This window comes from Pinus tabuliformis, chromosome 6 (genome assembly GCF_031772625.1).
Source record: "Pinus tabuliformis cultivar Carrire ecotype Pingquan chromosome 6, CPIR1, whole genome shotgun sequence".
NCBI lineage: Eukaryota > Viridiplantae > Streptophyta > Pinopsida > Pinales > Pinaceae > Pinus > Pinus tabuliformis.
Window position 1 is genome coordinate 994,232,716 of NC_142292.1, and position 22,087 is coordinate 994,254,802.

The following is a 22,087-nucleotide window of genomic DNA, read 5'->3' on the forward strand; positions in this document are numbered from 1 at the left end:
AGTCTAACCCGCGTGTATACGCGGCTTGGTCAAGGTGAACCTGCATATATATCTTTTTCCTTCATTCTGAGAGCCTGAACTGAGATCTGTCATCAGAGTGAGTTGCCATCAAGGACAACACTTGTGCCATAGTGCCAAACCGGAGTAATAATGCCAACAATATCCCCCTTTGGACTTGATGGCAACTCCAAGATCCTCAAAGTCATTCTCTCCCTTTGTCATCAAGGGAAAAGGGTTATGCTCCCCCTGAGTACATGCTGAAATCTCTGCTCTGTTGTGTTGGCCATGCTCCCCCTGACGGTAGGCAAGATCTGCAAACAAATGTTCTTCAAGAAGAAAAATGATTTATACATCATAAAATACCTTTGTATCACCAAAAGACTCTGTACAAACATCCTTCGCCCAACCAAGTGGGGATCATCCACCCAACCAAGTGGGGATACATCAGAAGTTTACATATGACAGCCAAGTACAATACATCATTCATCCTAGGCATAGTGGGGAAACCAAAAATAGGCCGTTACATGACCTTGATAATAACAAATATACATGACATAGAGACGAAAAATTTAGAGCAAGACTATGAAGGTCACCAATAACTAATATCAGCAGCACTATTCAGATCAGCAACCATGTTCTCCTTCTGCAACTAATCCACCTGAACCCAAAACAGCTTATGTACTCGATCCAAGAGCTTATAATGTAATGCCAACAATGCATTATTAGAAGATTATCTGCTCCCCCAGAACCTGTGCCAGATGGTCTCTTGTCAGACCCATATCAGACTCTCTTCAACCAGAGTCTGTCCCCACTGATTTCCTTCACACCACCATATACGCAACTGTATCTGCATAAATCGACGTATGTACGCAGATCCTCCTCATGTAACTCGTGTACAACCACATTTCTCTGAAACAGACAGGTTTCAACAGCAAGATGATGTATCAACTACCCCCAGCTTTTGTCTATGGTATTCAAATGTCTCCCTGGGCAGAGGTTTGGTGAGAATATCAACAACTTGTTCCTTAGAGGGAACATACTCCAACTTGACCTTTTGTTCAAGCACTTGTTCCTGAAGAAAATGGTATTTGATAGGTATGTGCTTGGTCTTTGAATGCATGACAGGATTCTTTGAAATGATGATTGCACTTGTATTATCACAAAAAATGGAAATAGGTGGAGTATAAGTGATTTGAAGATCTTGCAATGTTTGCATCATCCAAAGGAGTTGTGTGTAGCAAGATGCAGTAGCTACATACTCTGCTTTAGCTGTAGATAATGCAATGGAACTTTGTTTCTTGTTGAACCATGATACTAATCTAGGACCCATGAAGAATTCACCACCACTAGTGCTTTTCCTGTCATCCATGCTACCTACCCAATCTGCATCTATATATGCATGAAGTGTGATATCTGTATTTCTAGGATACTATAAACAATAGTTTTGAGTTCCTTGAAGGTATTTGAAAATTCTCTTGACTGCCTGAAGATGAGTTTCCTTTGGATTTGCCTGAAACCTTCCAACTATCCCTACTACATGCATAATGTCTGGTAGGGTACCTGTTAGATAGAGTAGACTACCAACCATGGATCTATAGGTAGGTTGATGTACATCTGCTGATTCATCATTTATGTTGAGACTGCACCCTGTAACCATAGGAGTACATACTGGTTTCGAATCCTCCATCCCATATTTCTTCAAGATCTGCTTGAGATACTTGGTTTGTGATAGAAAAATGTCGTCTTTGTTTTGTTGGACTTGTAAACCAAGAAAATATGTGAGCTCACCAAGCATGTGTTGGAATTATGATGCATGTGTTGTACTTGATGGCAAACAATTCATAGAAGATCAACTCACTTATATATATCTAGATGAATCTACGAAAGAGATATCAGATGACAATTCTCAGTATGACAAGTCCAAAGGGGGAGATTGTTGGCATTATGAGACAAGTGTTTTCCTTGATGGCAAATCACACAAATGATAAATTATAGTGCAGCAAATTTATTTGATAAATTATAGTGCAACAAATTTTCTTTCATGTAGAGAAAAGTTCATGCACTTTTATGCAGAGAAAAGTTTATTCCATGTTCACGCACTTTTATGCAGTGAAAAGTTTATTTCATGTAGAGAAAAGTTCACGCACTTTTATGCAGAGAAAAGTTTATTTCATGTAGAGAAAAGTTTACGCACTTTCATGCAGAGAAAAGTTCCCTTCATGCAAGAGAAAAGTTCACACACTTTCATGGTTGGTTCATGGTATTAGTCCGACAGTTTTTGATCCTATGGTTTTGGTCTGTGGTATTGCATCCAAAAGTGTTGATCTCACGCACTTTCATGGTTGGTTCATGGTATTAGTCCGACAGTTTTTGATCCTATGGTTTTGGTCCGTGGTATTGCATCCAAAAGTGTTGATCTCACGCACTTTCATGGTTGGTTCATGGTATTAGTCCGACAGTTTTTGATCCTGTGGTTTTGGTCCGTGGTATTGCATCCAAAAGCGTTGATCTCACGCACTTTCATGGTTGGTTCATGGTATTAGTCCAACAGTTTTTTGATCCTATGGTTTTGGACCGTGGTATTGAGAAAGGACTAAGGCTATAAAAGAGGAAGGAGATCATTTGGCAAAGTATCTTATGAATTATTGAATATCTGATAAAGTGCTAGATCTGGAATATGGTGATTGAGTTATGGTGCAGATCTGGATCTAAATGAAGAAGGAACCTGAGCGTAAGGAGAAGGATAAGTTCTATTGATGGGTCAAAATCTTAAGGCTGGAATAGTGGTATCTCTATATGATTTTGATCTGTGATATGTGGCACACACTTGATCTATAAATCTAATAATCTGGGTCTGAATTATTGATGCATGTTTTATTGTACACATGTTATGATCTGGGTATGTCTGATGTATGGAACAACTGCAAAGTTATAAGGAAATATTTGCATATCTGTATGCGGGTTGGCTTTGGTGAAATCAGAGATTGATGATGCAAGTGTAGTTGATGGGTTTTTGATGTTCTTGGATCCAGTCTGAAAATTAATGAAAAGTGGTCCTTGAAAGAAAAGAAGTAGGGGGTTGTAGCTCCCTTCCAGGAGAGACTGGAAAACGAGAGAGAGAGTTGTAGCTCTCTGGAGGTTGTAGCCTGTGTACTGGTAAAGGACTGCACCAGTACAAAATCATTGTAAAAGGAGTTTCTTATTAAAAGAAGATAGAGACATATTGCAGCAGGTGGTTTTCACCCACATTGGGTTTCCACCTTATATCTGGTGTTCTTTTGTGTGACTATTTTCTTTTCTTGTTCCTGCTCATTATTTTATGATACTGACATACAAAGTAATGATCAATATTTGAAGAATTATTCAAAGTATAAATAAGGAAGATATATTGAAAAGAATTTGATAATACTGATTCACACCCCCTCTCAGTATTATTTCCAACAATTGGTATCAGAGCAAGTCCTTCTGAAGAAGCTTGATCGCTTGAAGGAAGATCTAACATCATGAGCAACTACGAGAGGGAAGCATCAATCAGGCCACCGATTTTTGATGGGACAAACTTCGTATATTGGAAGGTAAGAGTTACTGCCTATCTTCAATCTCTGGGTACAGAAGTATGGGACATTATAGAAACAGGGTATACTTTTCCATCAGCTACTCCTACAGATTCAGCTGAGAAGAAGAAATATGAAACAAATGCAAAGGCAGTTAATACTCTTCTAGGATGTCTATCTCAATCTGAATTCGTGAAGGTTATGCAATATAAATCCACAAAAGAAATATGGGACAAGATTGTTTTGAGCTACAAAGGAGATGAACAGGTAAAACGTGCAAAACTTCAAACCCACAGGATTCAGTATGAGAATCTCAGAATGTATAATGATGAAAGTGTGGCTAACTATTTCCTTCGGGTAGATGAGATTGTTAATTGTATGAAAAACTTGGGTGAAGAAATAAAAGAGGTTGTTGTGGTTGAAAAAGTCCTAAGATCATTGTCCCCCAAGTTTGAATCTAAAGTATCTACAATAGAAGAAAAGGAAAATCTACGAACTCTTACTATGTCTCAACTACACGAAATTCTAACTGCTTATGAAATGAGAAAAGGAGGTCCATCAGACAGGAGAGAAGCTGCTTTTAAGGCTTCAGGAAAAGGAGACTACTATGAATCAAGTCACGTGCCAGAAGAAGAAGAAGAATCAAATTTTGTCAGAAATCTTCAACAGGGTACTGGAAGGTTCAGAGGTAAGCTACCTTTTAAATGTTTTGCTTGTGGAAGAGTAGTTCATTATGCTGCCAAATGTCCTCATAAGGATAAGATTGACAAAGGAAAGAAACCTGCTAGATGGAACAAGAAACAGAATGCAAATAAGAAAAGCTACTACACTCATGAAGACAGTGATGGTCTATCAAATAGTGATGAAGATGAACCAGGTAATGACTATAAACTTTTAATGGCATTTGAAGATGATGATTACATGGATGCTATAGATGTGGATAGTTTTTATGAAGAGATTTCTAGACTTAAGACATGTATAGAAGAAAAGAATATGATCATTGATACTCTACAATTTCAAATTGATGAAAAAGAAAAATATCTTGAAAAGTTAGAAGTTGAAATTGTTGACATTAGAAAAGAAATTGAGAAAACAAAGGCTATTAATCTTAAGTTTGTCAAAGGATCTGAAACTCTGGATGAGATCATCAATGTACAGTGTTCTCCGCTAAACAAGACAGGTCTGGGGTATAATGGAGAAACATCTCAAGCATCCACCTCAAAGAGTTATCTTGATGCAGCAAGAAGGAATGAGCAAAAGCACAATGGAGATCACCAGGTAAAGCAGGGACGAATTACATCAAGAACGAACAAAGACTATCAGGTAAACTAGGGGCAATCTGTCTTAAGGATGAACAAAAGCTACAACCAGCCACATGTAAAATCTTCTCAATTTGCTTCAAGAATGAATGACAATAGAAATTACAATCATTTGGCTGGTAGATTTGATAATCACAGAAGTTTCTTCAATGGGCAATGTTTCTCTTGCCATAACTTCGTTAACAAAGCAGCTCAATGTGTTGCATATAAAACAATCATGACTAGAGAAGCTCAAAAACAAAGAAGTATGATCGGGATTACAAAAAGGACCTATAACAAATTTTCGGCTCTTGAAAATGAAGTTGAATGTTCTATTTGCAATAACTTTGGTCATGAAGATTCTGAATGCAGGAGCAGGTTTCAGCAGACAAAGGAACAAGCCTCAAGCACCAGAACATGGAGAATAAAGGAACCACAAACAGAAAGATGTGGGATAGCATTTTATGCAGAAGGACAAGAAAATCTATGGTACATTGACAGTGGATGTTCGAAACATATGACAGGTGATAGAGAAAAACTTGAATCATATTCTGCTTTAGAAAAGGGAAAGAAAGTTTCTTTTGGAAATGATACTCCTGCAGCTATAAAAGGAAAAGGCAATACTCAGTTAAAAGAAAAGGTCAAAGCTGGAAATGTTTTGTACGTTGATGGATTGAAGCATAATCTTCTAAGTGTCAGCCAGATGTGTGATCAAGGAACCGAGGTGATATTTAGATCAAACGGATGTCGTGTTCGTGATCTTAATATAGGTGAAACAGTGATCAAAGGTAGAATAACTCCAAATAATCTATACATATTTGAAGCAGGACAACAACAATGCTATTTGAGCAAGGATGATGAACACTGGTTATGGCACCGGAGGTTGGGGCATCTAAGCTTTTCACAAATAAGGAAAGCATGCAAATATCAGGCAGTTCGTGGTCTTCCAGATATCAAAATTCCAGACAACACCATATGCAAATCATGTCAGTTTGGAAAGCAAACCAGAACTAACTTTCCAGAGAAGGAAGGATCAGCTAACATGCCTCTTGAGCTAGTCCATACAAATGTATGTGGTCCATTTAGGAAAAGGACACCTCGAGGAGAAGAATACTTGATATTATTCATTGACGATTTCTCCAGGTTTGTTTGGTTAGGACTTATGAAGCACAAAGACGAAGCATTCGAGAAATTCAAATCCTTCAAAGCCTTGGTTGAAAATGAATCAGGTTACAAAATTAAGTGCCTCAGGTCTGACAGAGGTGGGGAGTTTACCTCAAATGAATTTTTCGATTTCTGTGAAGAACATGGGATAAGAAGAGAATTCTCTACAGCTAGAACTCCTCAGCAAAATGGAGTGGTGGAAAGGATGAACAGAACAGTCCAACAAATGGCTCGTGCTATGCTGGATGAGTCTGGAACTCCCGCAACTTTCTGGGGTGAAGCCGCATATGTTGCGGTTGTTATTCTCAACAAAACAAATGTCCGAGTGAATAGCACTCAAACTCCTCATGAGCTCTGGTATGGTGAGACTCCTTCGGTAAAGCACTTCAAAATCTTTGGGAGCAAATGCTATATTAAGAATACTGATGAGCAACTTGGCAAACTTGAACCTAGAGCAGATGAAGGCATTCTTCTTGGTTATTCTCCACATAGCAAAGCATATAAGTGCTACAATAAAAGACTTGGAAGAATTGTTGACAGCATTGATGTAGTGGTTGATGAAAAGGGATACATTCCTAGGCAAGTAAATCATGAAAATATCGAAGAAGATGAAGACTACCCTCAAAGACAGAATGATGAAGAAGAAGAACCTCAAGGAGCACCAGAGGAACAGATAAGAATAGAAGAGAAGACTCCATCCCGGTACGTTCAGAAGAATCATCCAGAATCTCAGATTTTGGGGCAGAAAGAAGCAAGTGTACAAACAAGAAGAACAATTGCAGAAGCTTCAAGCTATTTGGCATTACTCTCCTCCACTGAACCACAAAATGTAAAATAGGCATGCAAAGATGAATGTTGGGTCAAAGCAATGGATGAAGAACTTGAGCAGATCGAAAAGAACAACACTTGGGAGTTGGTTCCTAGACCAAAGGATAAGAATGTTATAGGGACAAAATGGGTCTTCAAAAATAAGTTGAATGAAAATGGGGAAGTAATTAGAAACAAGGCAAGACTTGTTTGTAAAGGGTATGCGCAGCAAGAAGGAATAGATTTTGAGGAAACTTTTGCTCCTGTTGCAAGACTTGAGGCCATCTGAATGTTCCTTGCTCTCTCAAGCTTTCAAAAGTTAAAAGTATTTCAAATGGACATGAAATCAGCCTTTCTGAATGGAGACTTAGAAGAAGAAGTATACATTGAGCAGCCAGATGGGTTCATTCTTGGAAATGATCCAAATCTTGTATGCAGACTGAAAAAGGCTCTCTATGGTCTTAAACAAGCTCCAAGGGCTTGGTACTATCGTTTGGATAAATATCTTCATCAACAAGGTTTTTCAAAAGGTTCAGCAGATAGCAATCTTTATATAAAAATTGAAAATGACAAATTGCTAATACTTGTTGTGTATGTAGATGACATTATCTTTGGCAGCAATGAAGAATCTATGAGTCAAAGCTTTGCCTTGGTGATGCAGAAAGAATTCGAAATGTCCTTGCTTGGAGAATTGACATATTTTCTTGGCCTGCAAATCCAACAAAAGGAAGGAGGGATCTTCTTGTCTCAAACCAAGTATCTCAAGCAGATTTTGAAGAAATATGGCATGGAAGATGCAAAACCAGTATGTACACCCATGGTCACAGGATGTAGCCTCAGTGCAAATGATGAATCAGCAGCAGTACATCAACCAACCTACAAATCTATGATTGGAAGTCTACTTTACTGACAGGTACCCAACCAGACATCATGCATGCAGTGGGAATAGTTGGAAGATTTCAAGAAAATCCAAAGGAAACTCATCTTCAGGCAGTAAAGAGAATCTTCAAATATCTTCAAGGGACTCAAAATTATGGCTTATGGTATACTAGAGATACAGATCTCACACTTCATGCTTATACTGATGCAGATTGGGCCGGAAGCATGGATGACAGGAAGAGCACAAGTGGTGGTGCATTCTTTATGGGTTCCATATTAGTATCTTGGTTCAGCAAGAAACAGAGTTCGATTGCCTTGTCTACAGCAGAAGCAGAATATGTTGCTGCTGCATCTTGCTGCACTCAACTCCTTTGGATGATGCAGACCCTGCAGGATTTTCAAATCACTTGTACACCACCTATCTCCATCTTATGTGATAATACAAGTGCAATCAGCATTTCAAAGAACCCAGTCATGCACTCAAAAACCAAGCACATACCAATCAAGTATCACTTTCTCCGGGAACAAGTGCTTGAACAAAAGTTCAAGTTGGAGTATGTTCCTTCTAAGGCACAGGTTGCTGATATACTCACCAAACCATTTCCTAGGGAGACCTTTGAAAACCTCAGGCAAAAGCTGGGGGTTGTTGATGTATCATCTTGTTGTTGAATCTCTTCTGATTGTTGGTTGTACGCAAGGTTCATCTGAAGTATATGCGTACATTGGTCGAAGATCGAATGGCACAGGTTCAGGGGGAGCATATCATGCATTGTTGGCATTATGGAGGAAGTACGGAAGGAGATCATGGATGCTGGTCTGAATATTGTTGCAATACGTCTCTATCTCTTTCATGATATATAAGTCTTGGTTCTTCTTGAAGAACATCTTTTGCAGATCTTTCCTACAGTCAGGGGGAGCATGAATAGCACAATTCAGAAAGAGCAGAGCTTTCAGCATGTAGCATGAACATATTGGTACACCTTGGCATATACAAAGGGGGAGCTCATTCAGAGATTTCAACAGGTACTCAGGGGGAGTATGAACAGCGGAATGCATTTCTAGGAAAGAGAATATCTTGGTTCGCCCTTTGCCCTTGATGTCAAAGGGGGAGAGTGATTTGGTATTGTTTCCATCAAGTCCAAAGGGGGAGATTGTTGGCATTATGATGCATGTGTTGTACTTGATGGCAAACAACTCATAGAAGATCAACTCACTTATATATATCTAGATGAATCTACGGAAGAGATATCAGATGACAATTCTCAGTATGACAAGTCCAAAGGGGGAGATTGTTGGCATTATGAGACAAGTGTTGTCCTTGATGGCAAATCACACAAATGATAAATTATAGTGCAGCAAATTTATTTGATAAATTATAGTGCAACAAAGTTTCCTTCATGTAGAGAAAAGTTCACGCACTTTTATGCAAAGAAAAGTTTATTCCATGTAGAGAAAAGTTCACGCACTTTTATGCAGAGAAAAGTTTATTCCATGTTCACGCACTTTTATGCAGAGAAAAGTTTATTTCATGTAGAGAAAAGTTCACGCACTTTTATGTAGAGAAGAGTTTATTTCATGTAGAGAAATGTTCACGCACTTTTATGCAGAGAAAAGTTTATTTCATGTAGAGAAAATTTTACGTACTTTCATGCAGAGAAAAGTTCCCTTCATGCAAGAGAAAAGTTCACACACTTTCATGGTTGGTTCATGGTATTAGTCCGACAGTTTTTGATCCTATGGTTTTGGTCTGTGGTATTGCATCCAAAAGTGTTGATCTCACGCACTTTCATGGTTGGTTCATGGTATTAGTCCGACAGTTTTTGATCCTATGGTTTTGGTCCATGGTATTGCATCCAAAAGTGTTGATCTCATGCACTTTCATGGTTGATTCATGGTATTAGTCCGACAGTTTTTGATCCTATGGTTTTGGTCCGTGGTATTGCATCCAAAAGTGTTGATCTCACGCACTTTCATGGTTGGTTCATGGTATTAGTCCAACAGTTTTTTGATCCTATGGTTTTGGACCGTGGTATTGAGAAAGGACTAAGGCTATAAAAGAGGAAGGAGATCATTTGGCAAAGTATCTTCTGAATTATTGAATATCTGATAAAGTGCTAGATCTGGAATATGGTGATTGGGTTATGGTGCAGATCTGGATCTGAATGAAGAAGGAACCTGAGCGTAAGGAGAAGAATAAGTTCTACTGATGGGTCAAAATCTTAAGGCTGGAATAGTGGTATCTCTATATGATTTTGATCTGTGATATGTGGCACACGCTTGATCTATAAATCTAATAATCTGGGTTTGAATTATTGATGCATGTTTTATTGTACACATGTTATGATCTAGGTATGTCTGATGTATGGAACAACTGCAAAGTTATAAGGAAATATTTGCAGATATGTATGCGGGTTGGCTTTGGTGAAATCAGAGATTGATGATGCAAGTGTAGTTGATGGGTTTTTGATGTTCTTGGATCCAGTCTGAAAATTAATGAAAAGTGATCCTTGAAAGAAAAGAAGTAGGGGGTTGTAGCTCCCTTCCAGGAGAGACTAGAAAACGAGAGAGAGAGTTGTAGCTCTCTGCAGGTTGTAGCCTGCGTACTGGTAAAGGACTGCACCAGTACAAAATCATTGTAAAAGGAGTTTCTTATTAAAAGAAGATAGAGACATATTGCAGCAGGTGGTTTTCACCCACATTGGGTTTCCACCTTATATCTGGTGTTCTTTTGTGTGACTATTTGCTTTTCTTGTTCCTGCTCATTATTTTATGATACTGACATACAAAGTAATGATCAATATTTGAAGAATTATTCAAAGTATAAATAAGGAAGATATATTGAAAAGAATTTGATAATACTGATTCACCCCCCCTCTCAGTATTATTTCCAACAGCATGGACATTTCAAACTCCTTTTGCATTACCAAGGCAAAATTTTGACTCATGTCTTCTTCATTGCTGCCAAATATGATATCATCAACATACACAACAAGTATTAGCAACTTTTCATTGTCAACCTTTATATATAGATTGTTGTCTGTTGATCCTTTTGCAAAACCTTGTTGATGAAGGTACTCATCCAACGGGAAATACCAAGCCCTTGGAGCTTGTTTAAGACCATAGAGAGCCTTTTTGAGTCTGCATACAAGATTTGGATCATTTCCAAGGATGAACCCATCTGGTTGTTCAATGTATACTTCTTCATTCAAGTCTCCATTCAGAAAGGCAGATTTTACTTCCATCTAAAATACTTTGAACTTTTGAAAGCTAGAGAGAGCAAGGAACATTCTTATAGCCTCAAGTCTAGCCACTTGTGCAAAGGTTTCTTCAAATTCTATGCCTTCTTGTTGCGCATATCCTTTACAAAGAAGTCTTGCCTTATTTCTAACCACATCTCCATTTTCATTCAGCTTATTTTCGAAAATCCACTTTGTCCCTATGACATTCTTATCTTTTGGTCTAGGAACCAACTCCCAAGTGTTATTCCTTTCAATCTGCTCAAGTTCTTCATTCATTTCCTTGACCCAGCATTCATCTTTGCATGCTTCTCGTGCATTTTGTGGTTCGGTGGAGGAGAGCAATGCTAGATAGCTTGAAGCTTCTGAAATGGTTCTCCTTGTTTGTACACCTACCTCTTTCTACTCCAAAATTTGAGATTCTGGATGATTTTTCTGAACGTATCTGGATGGAGTCTTTTCTTCTATTCTTATTTGTTCTTATGGTGCCTCATGGGTTTCTTTATCATGAATCTGATTTTACGTTGAGGGATAGTCCTCATCATCTTCGAAAACTTCAAATCTTTCCTGCCTAGAGGTATTTCCTTCTTCATCAATCACTACATCAATACTTTCAATAATTTTTCCAAGTCTTTTATTGTAACACTTATATGCTTTCCTATGGGAGAGTAACCAAGGAGAATGCCTTCATCTGCTCTAGGTTCAAACTTTCCAAGATTTTCATCAGTCCTTTTAATGTAGCACTTGCTTCCAAAAATTTTGAAGTATTTCACTGTGGGAGTCTTACCATACCAAATTTCATGAGGAGTCTGAGTGCCATTTACCCCGACATTTGTCTTATTAAGAATAGTTACTACAGCAAATGCGGCTTCACCCCAGAAGGTTGCGGGAGTTCCAGATTCATCGAGCATAGCATGAGCCATTTGTTGAACCGTTCCGTTCATCCTTTCCACTACTCCATTTTGTTGAGGTGTCCTTGTAGCAGAAAATTCCCTTCTTATGCCATGTTCTTCAAAAAAATCGAAAAATTCATCTGAGATAAATTCTCCTCCTCGATCAGATCTGAGACATTTGATTCCTCGATCTAATTCATTTTCAACCAAGGCTTTGAATGATTTGAACTTTTTGAAAGCTTCATATTTATACTTCATGAGTCCTAACCAACACATCCTTGAAAAGTCGTCAATAAACAATATGAAGTACTCTTCACCTCGAGGTGACTTCTTCCTAGTTGGACCACATATATCAGTATGGACAAGTTCAAGTGGCCTGCTAGCTGATACTTCCTTCTCCGGGAAATTAGTTCTGGTTTGCTTACCAAACTGACATGATTTGCATATTGTATTGTCTAGAATTATGATGTCAGGAAGATCACGAACCGCCTGATATTTGCATGCTTTCCTTATCTGAGAGAAGCTAATATGCCCCAATCTTCTATGCCATAGCCAATGTTCATCATTCTTGCTCAGATAGCATTGATGTTGTCCTTCTTTGAATATGTATAAATTATTTGGAGTTCTTATGCCTTTGATCACTGTTTTTCCTGTATCAAGATCACGAACACTACATCCATTTGATCGAAATATTACCTTAGTTCCTTGATCGCACATCTGACTGACACTCAATAGATTATGCTTTAAGCTATCAACATACATAACATTTCCAGCTTTGACCTTTTCTTTCAACTGAACAGAACCTTTACCTTTTATGAACGCAGGGGTGTCATTTCCAAATGAGACCTTCTTTTCCTTTTCTAAGGCACTATATGAGTGAAGTTTTTCTTTATCACCTGTCATATGTTTCGAACATCCACTGTCGATATACCATTGATTTTCCTGTCCTTCTGCATATAAGGCTATCCCACATCTTTCCGGTTGCGGTTCTTTCATTCTCCATGTTTTGGCACTTGAGACTTGTTCCTTCTGAGTTGTCTGCCGAAACCTGCTCCTGCATTCAGAATCTTCATGACTAAAGTTGTTAAAAATAGAACATTCTGTTTCATTTTCAAGAGCAAAAAAGTTATTGTAGGTCCTTTTCATGATCCCAGACATACTTCTTTGTTTTTGAGCTTCTCTACTCATGATTGTCTTATAGGCAACACATTGAGCCGCTTTGTGACCAAAGTTATGACAAGAGAAACACTGGCCTTTGAAGAAACTCCTGCAATTATCAAATCTACCAACTGAATGATTGTAGTTTCTATTGACATCCATTCTTGAGGCAAATTGAGAATGTTTTACCTATGGCTGGTTGTAACTTCTGTTTATCCTTAAAGTAGATTGCCCCCGATTTACCTGGTAGTCTCTATTCATTCTTGAGGTAAATTCTCCCTGATTTTCCTGGTGATCTCCATTGTGCCTTTGTTGTCGATTGTCAATTTGTTCACTCCTCCTTGCTGCATCAAGATAACTTTTGGAGGTGGATGGCTCCTGTGCTTGAGACGTGTCTTCATTATATCCCAGACCTATCTTGATTAGTGGAGAATGTTGCACTTTGATAATCTCATCTAAAGTTTCAGATCCTTTAGCAAATCTGAGATTAAGGGCTTTTGTTTTCTCAATTTCTTTTCTAAGTCCCACAATTTCACATTCTAACTTTTCATTGTATTTATCTTTTTCGGCAAGTTGGAATGTTAGAGTATCTATAATCATATTCTTTTCCTCTAAACAAACTTTAAGTCTAGAAATTTCTTCATAAAGACCTTCTTCATTTATAGCATCCAAGAAATCCTCATCTTCAAAAGTCTATCATCATTACCTCGTTCATCTTCATCACTATTTGTGGGGAAAAACTCCACAGTTAAGCGTGCTTGAGCCAGAGGAGTTTTGGGATGGGTGACCTCCTGGGAAGTCCTGGTTACCGGGTGCAAGCCCCGGAAGTGATGATTGATGCTATGTGATTCGTTCTCCACATTTCACTAGTTTCAATCCCACTTCTTCACCCCTGTGAGCATCACCCGATGCAATGAGTGCTAAGTGAACTATTCAAAAATCATGAGATATTAGTCACTTTACGACTACCTCTCATGGAAATGGTCATACTTTGAATGACTTACTTAACGCAGTTGAATCCCAAAAAAAATAAAATATAATGCACTACGTAATTCCCCCATACTTAAATTCAAAAAGAGTCAAGGGATCTCTACCTGAATGGTTCATGAGGCACAATTCTTGCTAAGGTTTTGCAAATGGGGTAGCAAGCTAAGTGGGCTTGATTGTGGGGAAAAACTCCACAGTTAAGCGCGCTTGAGCCAGAGGAGTTCTGGGATGGGTGACCTCCTGGGAAGTCCTGGTTACCGGGTGCAAGCCCCGAAAGTGATGATTGATGCTATGTGATTCGTTCTCCACATTTCACTAGTTTCAATCCCACTTCTTCACCCCTGTGAGCATCACCCGATGCAATGAGTGCTAAGTGAACTATTCAAAAATCATGAGATATTAGTCACTTTACGACTACCTCTCATGGAAATGGTCATACTTTGAATGACTTACTTAACGCAGTTGAATCCCAAAAAAAATCTAATATAATGCACTGCGTAAATCCCCCATACTTAAATCCATCACTGTCTTCATGCGTGTAATAGCTCTTCTTATTCTGCTTTTTGTTCCATCTGACAGGTTCGTTACCTTTGTCTAGTTTATCTTTATGAGGACATTTTGCAGCATAATGACTGACTCTTCCACAAGCAAAGCATTTGAAAGGCAGCTTACCTCTGAATCTTCCAGTTCCCCGTTGGAGGTTCTTGACAAAATTTTCGTTCTTCCTCTTCTTCTTACATATGTCCTGACTCATAGTAATCTTCTTTGCCTGAAGCCTTGAGTGCAGCTTCTCTCCTGTCTGATGGTCCTCCTTTTCTCATGTCATAAGCAGTTAGAATTTCGTGCAGCTGTGACATGGTAAGGATCTGTAGGTTCTGTTTTTCTTCTATCGCAGAAACTTTTGACTCAAACTTAGAAGACAAAGATCTTAGCACCTTTTCAACCAAGACAACTTCTTTTATTTCTTCACCCAAGTTTTTCATACAATTAACAATCTCATCTATACAAAGGAAATAGTTAGCCACACTTTCTTCATTGTGCATTCTGAGATTTTCATACTGAATTCTGAGGGTTTGAAGTTTTGCTCTTTTTACCTGTTCATCTCCTTCATAGCTCAGAAAGATCTTGTCCCATATTTCTTTTGCGGTTTTGAGCTGCATAACCCTGACGAATTTTGTTTGAGATAGACTCCCTAGTAGAGTATTGACAGCCTTTGCATTTGTTTCATATTGCTTCTTCCCAGCCGGATCTGTAGGAGTTACTGATGGAAAAGTGTACCCTGTATCTATGATATCCCAGACTTTTGTACCAAGAGATTGATAATAGGCTATAATTCTTACCTTCCAATAGACAAAGTTGGTCCCATCAAAAATTGGTGGCCTGATCGAGGCTTCTCTCTTGTAGTTGTTCATGATGATAGATCTTCTTTCAAGTGATCAAGCTTCTTCTGAAGGACCTGCTTTGATACCAATTGTTGGAAATAATACTGAGGGGGGGGTGAATTAGTATTATTAAGTCAAATATTTTTTATTTCACACCCAGATCATATACGCTACTTTAGTTAAATAAAACCGCATATATACGCAACTTCAAATAAGGAAACCAGTGTATACCATGTAGACTTATAATTTAATGTATTCTACAAATGTTGATCATTAATATGTGCATCAGATTCATATAAACAATAACAAGGAACGGTAAAAACACAGTAGAAGACAATCAAACACAAGAACACAAGATATAAGGTGGAAACCCAATGTGGGTGAAAACCACCTGCTGCAATTTGTCTCTACCTTATTTTAATTAGAAACTTCTTTTTACAATGATTCTGTACTGGTGCAGACTTATACCAGTATGCAGCCTGCAGAGAGCTACAACCCTCTCTCATTCTCCAGCTTCTCCTGGAAGGGAGCTACAACCCCCTTAACTCTTGTATTAGCTGAGATACTAGTACGTAGGTGCTGACCTACAGAAGGCTACAACCTTCTCTTCTCTTCCAGGGACCACGTTTCATCAATTTTCAGACTGGATCCATGAATATCAAACAAACATCAAGTATATGTGCATCAACCAATCTCCTTTCCACAAACAACTACTGAATCAACCAATAACTTCTCAGAATGTTGTAACCAGAAAACAATACTAGTAACCAGACACCAATGCTGAACCCAGAACATTGCAGTAATCCACAGAAGCAGCTAAAACATATTTCAAGAGATGTACGCTACTTCACTATGTATAAACCTGTGTACATACGCAGCTGAATCAAGGTCAACCAGCGTATACGCTTTCTTCTCTTGCTGAAACTGCGTGTATACGTGCCTTTGCATAGCCGAACCTGTGTACAGATCTATAAACGACAATTCACCCTTTACACTTAAACAAGCTTCAGTTACACTCAGATTATCAGATTTATAGATCTAATTATGTACCGATTATAACATATCAAATCACAAAAAGATATTACTATTCAAGCCTTTGAGATCTCGACCCACCAATGGAACTTATCTATCTTGTAATGCTCAAGTTCCTCCTTGATTCAGATCCAGCCACACAAACCAATCAATTTCACGCCTTCAGATATTCAATACATCAGATGATCCTTGCCTGATGATCTCCTTCCTCTTTTATAGTCTTAGGCCTTTCACAATACCATGGTCCAAATCCATAACAAACCAATACCATGGACCCAATACTTGGGATCAACACATCTGACGAGATACTATGGTCCAAAACCATAGGTTCAAACACCAAGGACTAAATAACACGAACCAAAAATAAGTTCTCCCATATGTACGTGCTTTTCCTTGCGTGAAAGTGCGTGTATACGCATACGCGTCTTTGTAACATCTAACCCGCGTGTATACGTGGCTTGGTCAAGGTGAACCTACGTATATATCTTTTTCCTTCATTCTGAGAGCCTGAACTGAGATCTGTCATCAGAGTGAGTTGCCATCAAGAACAACACCTGTTCCATAGTGCCAAACCTGAGTCATAATGCCAACATCCTTCCCACCACACCATTCTGCTTAGGAGTACGTGGTGTAGTAGTCTCCCTCTTAATGCTAGCCTCAGATATGCCTGAGTGAACCAACTGTAATATATCGGAGGTCTTACTTTGGCTTGAGGGGAATGGTCCCCTTTTGAGCTTTCCTTTGACACATCCCAGACATACACCTTCTTTCTCTACATGGAATTCGAGCATCCCTGTTACCATCTGTCTTACATCGGGTAGAGCTTTGTAATGAAGGTGGGAAAATCTCCGATGCCAAAGTTCGGACTGAAGAGATGTGTCACAAGACATGACACCTAGAGGAATTCCATCAACCTGATATAATGAATCAACACTAAACCCAAGAGTAAAGGCATCTTTAACATTATTTTTCCATATACATACCCTGCCATTGCTGAAGGTTACCTTGTAGCCTTTGTCTACCATTGCCGAGATGGACATTACGTTCTTTTTGAGGTCAAGTGCATTTAATACATCCTGGACTTTCTAGCCTTCTTGAATGGTTGTCCTCTTCCTTGATTCCCAGCTCTCCTCTTACCTTTGCTATTAAATTTGTCATTCCTTTGATTGCCATCAGAGGGATTTTGATCATCATCCCAGTGTGAGTCCTTTCTACCAGGGCACTCCCTTGCACAGTGTCCTGCTTCATCGTAGATGAAACATCGTCCTTTTCTTCCACCCTTAGATCCAGCCTTTCCTTTTGATTTAGACCCAGAATTATTTCTTCTCTTAGCATGAGAAGAAAAAGCAGTAAGAGGACCTTTAGGCATGGGAATTTCTTGCTATTCTTCCCTTGTTTCTTCTTGAATGCATCTAGCCATTAATTCCTCGAAACCAGGAATTACATTATAGTTCAGAAGAGTAGTCCTGAACACGTACCATTCAGATGGTAATCCTCCAAGAGTCGTGAGTGCCATTTCCTAGTCTATCGTAGATTTCCTTGGAGGTGTCCAGTTCAGAGATGTAGGCCACCAAGTGCTTGTCGATAGAGTCCCGGATGATCTTCTATTTTGACTTCTTCAGTTTTCCATTTGTTCCATGCAGCAGCGGATGCATTTGATGGAGGCTCAACAATATTGCCTCTTACATAGTCCAACACTCCTAGGTCTTCTAGGGTTAGATTAATAGACATATTCCATGCGTGATAGTCATCTTTCTCACAGAGCTTGTCTTCAGCAGGAAAGAGTGTTGAGGACCCCATAGTTCTTTTAGGATAGCCTTGCCAATATTCTCTTCAGTGATTGCTCTTGCTCTTGCTCGGGCTTTGTCTTCACCTCAGCTCTGATACCATGTTAAGTTATGGTATGTTCTATGCTTATAACAGTTTACTTCTTTTTCTTATTATATTCCACAGATTAGCAATCACATGTATATAAAGTAAAGTGCAAATAGAACATTAAACGATTGACAGAAAACAAGCCAAGACAAGAGACACAAGATGTGGCGGCTAGCCAGGGACGAACCCCACAATGTGTGGGGAAACCCTTTGATCAAATATTCTTTTATCTTCAATAATTCAGCAGAGAGAAATAGTACAATAAATCTGATTCATATCAGCAATAGCAAACCCTAAATCAGCAGCATCAGCATTAGCGGCTTCATTATCAAACTAGGGCAGACGATATCTCACAAACCAACCGTCGGATTGACTTCATTCCACCACCAAAAGTTGTGGCTTCTAGAGGAGGTTTAGATGAACCTATAGCACAATTCAGATGAGGAGATCTTCTAGGCCACACAGGTCAATCTTTACTTCTGCAGTTGCAGCTTCAGTTTCAACAATTTCCGGCTTCAAACTAGGGTAGTCGATATCTTGCAAACCGTTCGTCGGATTGACTTCATTCCACCATCAAAAGTTGTGGCTTTCAGAGGAGGTTCAGATGAACCTACAACGCAGTTCCAAAGAGGAGATATTCTATGCCACGCAGGTCAATCTTTACTTCTGCAGTTGCAACTTCAGGTTCAATAGCTTCCGGCTTCACATGTGTGAGAGAGAGACCCATTTTTGCACAATAGAGAAGAGACTCATTTCTGCGTAGTAGAGAGAGAGAGAGATGTGATGAGAAGAGTGAGTGAAAATGAGGAAAATTCCTCCAATATTTATACACAACGTTGGTGTTTGAATAGATGCGACTGTTGGGCTTCTGAGCCTACATGAATTGTAGGTCAGCTTGATAATAATTCCATAATCAAAATAAATTCATATCTCCATGAATACTTCTCGGAATCGGATGATCTTTATATCAATCCTACACCTCTCGACTATAGGAATCTAATAAAAATATTATTAGCCATGAATAAGATGACCCACATGAATTTTTTCCCTGGTTGCCAATTTTAACATAGATGGGCGAACAGGGTTAACTAACAGGATGAACAGTGGAGATATTATCGCGAAGGCTTAACTGAATGGATGGACGAACAAGGGAACAAAGCAGATGAATGGTGGAGATCGTGTCATGAGGGATTAGGTGAGTGGATGGATGAACAAGGTTAACATGAGATGAATGGCCGAGATCTAATCGCGCGGGTGAATTTAAGAGATGGACGGACGAGGCTAACAGGAGCGATGAATGGCTACGATCTTATCATGTGGGTGAAGTTAAGAGATGGACGGCAGAGATCATATTGCGGGGAAAAGAAATGTGAAGAAATGAGAGATCAAGTTTCTAAGGCGGTAAGTAGTTTCTCATGCGCCCTTCAGGCTGTAAGCAGAATTTGGAAACTTCACGCGATTAGCCTTTCTGCACGACACTTAGCATGAGAAACCAATTTTCTCACATGCTCTCAAGCGGATAACATTCGTGCACTAATCCGCGCGAAATTACGTGATAGTCGTTGGATCAGGAAGGGTTGATCAACGATGGAGATCAGCCAAGCTAGTTGGCGATCGGGTGAAGTGAGAGTTGTTGAATCAAGCAAGGCAAATCGATGGTGGGGGTTTAAAGCGCCTAAAGTGATCGGGTGACGCAATAGTCGTTGGATCAGGCGAGGCAGATCGATGGTGGGGATTTAAAGTTCATAAAGTAAGTGGTGGACACCACGCGAGGCAACAGTTGGAGAAAATAGTGAATCGGACAGTGATTGTGAAGGTTTGTTGGTGATCGGACGGCAAGGAAGCGATGCATGAGGAATGTATAGAGAAAACCAGTGTGGGTGAACAAATAATTGCATTAAACATCGAACTCCATAGCCCATGCGAGAACCATAGACCTGTGTTTTTGGGGTTTTTGAAGGGTCTCTTCCTCAAGTCATGGTCTCAGAGGGAGGAGATGAGGCCGAGACACCTGTGCACAACCTGCTAGTGATCTTTTTGGCCTAGCTAAACTGTAAACTAAAAGAAGGCACAAATGGAAGTAAACTACAGCACAATCGATCTATTCTATGCTATTGTAATGAAAATGCAAGTACCTAAGAAAATAACCAAAAAAACCATGAATCCTACTTAAGCAACTGAACAGAACTAGAAAGCTATTACACAAATAAATAGAACCAGGAATCTATTTAAGCAAATGAACAATGAAAACCAGGAAACTATGCTATCATACATGTATAGTAAAGAGGAGTTGTGGCTGCTTAGGTCGGGCCCTAACCCAAGAGCTTTAGCCCTCAGAGTTAACTCAAAGCTGGCCTAAACAGAATGCATTCTTATTATAAAAACCATGGATTATAGAGCAAACTGTCACAAGTATTTGCAGCTCAGAAATAAAACAGAGTTTCACAATAGAAGTATGAATCCTACTGAGGTCCTAAGCCTCTCTATTTATACATTTGAAGTCTCTAACGAATTTCTTCCCATTAGGGAGGCTTGGCCTATAACTCAAGAAAAAATAGTTTTTGTCCCTTTCCCTTGCTCGGTTGTCTTTTAGTCTTCAAAGTGATGGTTGTGTGCACTCCGAGCTGATGGTGGAATATTCAAATGGAGGGGTAGTAAATAAGGAGGATTTACCTCCTATAGTTACTCTCCCTTGTCCCATTCTAGTTTTGACCAAGGTCTTTGCCATATTTCCTTTCATTTATCCTTTATACCTGCATTTTTCTTTGCTTTTATCCTTTATTCCTGCATTACATGCACATTAGACCAGAAAGCCAAACATCCAACTCTAACTCATTTCATAAACAAAATATAATCAAAAGTATGCAATAAGTTGTGAGAATAGTTGGTTTGACTAAGCTAGGAGGTGAAATAAGGCCAATTAAGGTCCCTATAATTACTCAATGATGAGGCTTATCACCTATACAGGCATCTTCACCTCCAATGCCTCTGTCTGTATGTTCTTGGAGCTTGACTGTACATTATTCTATAGCCATGAAAGTTTCATATGAGCTTTGACTAGTACGATGGTGTACTGTAGAATAATGTATTTAGTAACCTCCAAGCCTTCATGTTTTCTTTCCTATTTGTTCTGTTCAATATATTTCCTAATCTCTTGGAAGATGACATCTTTGTCTCTAATTTTCTCCAGTGGTCCTATTGCAGGTATCCCATGCTTATGTGTTAGAGACTCGAAACCATTATGCATTCAGTTATAGGAAGAAATAGTACTAATCGAATGTTCTCCAAGGTGCATGAAGTTCTAATCGTGGAGTCTAAACTGAACTTTTTCTATCTCAACAATAATCTTGTCTTTATTTTCCAAATGTTTTGGAGCATCTGGATACTTGGGAGCCCACTCCTAAATTTGCTTAACTACTTTGTTTGTCACTTTCAGGATTTTTACCACTTCATGTGCTTTCCTCTAAATTCCAACAAGAGGAGCCACCACATATTATATAAGTATCATCTTGTCATATAGTTGTTCCATGGTGTCCTCCATTGGCCCCAGTTCTTCCTACATGGATGACTACCATTCTGTGACGTTGAAACACTATGAAGATAATTGTTGATTCTCCTCTGCAATATGTTCTTCCTATTGCTTCACTATAGCAAGATATTTCCTCAATCTAGAATTATCACTCAATAGATATTCGGAGTTATCCTGTGTTGTTGTGGCAAAAGCAACATTTGTCGCCATGACTTCCCTAAGATTCCTTCTGGTGTTGGCAATAATCACTTTCCCTATAGCAACAGAGAATGGATTCTAAGGATCCTTCAAAA